We start from the raw sequence: 2,500 nt of genomic DNA on the forward strand, positions 1-2,500 counted from the left end.
ACATGTGCCATTTCATATTCCTCCATTGAGACAGACAGGCCGACAGACAGACAGACCGCCTGTGGACGCGGGCCTGAGGGTCGACCCAGTACCACCACTCCTCTGACCTGAGGTCCATCCCCAAAACCAGCTCAGAGCGAACCCACAGAGGATGAAACAAAGCGCCCGGATACTGATGATGAAGGGGTTAATCAGGGTGTGTCCTATTGGTTCAGAGGTCATACATGGAGATGGAGGACTGAATCATTGAGGAACGGTCTCCCTGAAGCCCCATGTTCTGGATCCAGAGGTTGCTACCTCTGCCCTGATTTAACTCCAGCATTTTGTTGTCATTCCTTTAGGTCTTCAATTTCAAAATAGTGTTCCGACATGGCTGGGTTAGTGTCAGAGTGGTTCAGGGGTAACACCTGGCGAGCAAAGTTCTGAGGACCCAGGTTCAACACACACACGCACACCAACCCCCACAGCCACACGCACACGCACACACACACACACACACACACACAGCCACACGCGGCTGTCAGCAGGCTGCCCGTGGAGGTGATGTTACCCCACACATGAAGGAGCATCACGTGGTTGGCTGCGCTGACAGCTCCACCAGGCTGCTGGCGGGCAGACAGAACCCAACATGACCCGCCCACAACGCGTTCAAACTCAACCCTCCACGCACCAGCTCAGCGTAGGAGACTAGGGACGTGAATAACTCAACATTTGGTTGGGTTGGTATGAACAAATAATCGATTATTCGATGTGTGCCGACATTCACAAAGGCTGCCATGGATCATCCGCAAGAAATCACTTCATATCTTAAACGCAAAAAAAAGTAGTTCCAGTCAAATTGTCTGTTGTGAAAAATGCATTAAACTGTTATCAGAAATCGCTGTTATATGCTATAGACCTACGACTAGAATACTGCCCGTGTCCAAGTCGTAGCTAAGGTCCGTCCTATTTATGGTGTGAACAACGTTTCCGTTGCATAAGAACCTTACAGGAGGGTAATTCCAGGTATTAGTCAAACCCTCAGGCATTACCAGGGAAACAAAAACTTTATATTTGAATGGGAAAAAATGTTGACGGTCCAAATGTTTTTTTGACTGTCGGGAAAAAATTAATCACCTCCCAGTGCTGCCCCAACCAGCCCAGGACCACCTCCCAGTGCTGCCCCAACCAGCCCAGGACCACCTCCCAGTGCTGCCCCAACCAGCCCTGGACCACCTCCCAGTGCTGCCCCAACCAGCCCAGGACCACCTCCCAGTGCTGCCCCAACCAGCCCAGGACCACCTCCCAGTGCTGCCCCAACCAGCCCTGGACCACCTCCCAGTGCTGCCCCAACCAGCCCAGGACCACCTCCCAGTGCTGCCCCAACCAGCCCTGGACCACCTCCCAGTGCTGCCCCAACCAGCCCAGGACCACCTCCCAGTGCTGCCCCAACCAGCCCAGGACCACCTCCCAGTGCTGCCCCAACCAGCCCTGGACCACCTCCCAGTGCTGCCCCAACCAACCCAGGACCACCTCCCAGTGCTGCCCCAACCAGCCCAGCACCACCTCCCAGTGCTGCCCCAACCAGCCCAGGACCACCTCCCAGTGCTGCCCCAACCAGCCCAGGACCACCTCCCAGTGCTGCCCCAACCAGCCCTGGACCACCTCCCAGTGCTGCCCCAACCACCTCCCAGTGCTGCCCCAACCAGCCCTGGACCTGGGAGCAGTGAAGAGGCGCACGGCGGCCGGGCGAGAGAAGAGGGCGGGCGCCACATCGCCCCGTCCCACTCCCATTGTCTGAGCGGGACCCTGAATCCCAGGGAGCAGCAGGGGGGAATACCTCCGCCCTCCGCCCGGAACGCCGGCAACGACCCTCAGACGGAGACGGAGGGAGGACAGGGAGATGACGAGAGGGGAGAGGAGGAGGGGGGAGGGGGAGGGACAGGGAGGGAGGGGGGGGAGGGACAGGGATGGAGGGGGGGGACAGGGAGGGGGGAGGGACGGGGCGGTGCAGATGTTGCAGGTGAGGAGCTCCCGGCCCGTGGAGGGCGAGGAAGTGGCTGGGGGGGGGGGGGGGGGGGGGGGGGGGGGGGAAGGGGGAGGCCACTGGGAGGACAGAGGGAGGAAACAGGCCGCCCCCTCTCTGTCCTGGAGACAATGGAGCGCCGGGCGGTCAACATGGCGGACAGGAGAGAGGAGGAGGAAGTGAACTCGGGAGGAGGTAGAGGAGAGGAGCTAGAGTGAGGCACCCCAAGAACACTGAGGAGGTTCTGGTAACCCCTCCGGTTCAGTACCCCAAGAACACTGAGGAGGTTCTGGTAACACCTCCGGTTCAGTACCCCAAGAACACTGAGGAGGTTCTGGTAACCCCTCCGGTTCAGTACCCCAAGAACACTGAGGAGGTTCTGGTAACCCCTCCGGTTCAGTACCCCAAGAACACTGAGGAGGTTCTGGTTACACCTCCGGTTCAGTACCCCAAGAACACTGAGGAGGTTCTGGTTACACCTCCGGTTCAGTACCC

This window comes from Gadus morhua, chromosome 16, assembly GCF_902167405.1.
Source record: "Gadus morhua chromosome 16, gadMor3.0, whole genome shotgun sequence".
NCBI classification, from domain to species: Eukaryota; Metazoa; Chordata; class Actinopteri; order Gadiformes; family Gadidae; genus Gadus; species Gadus morhua.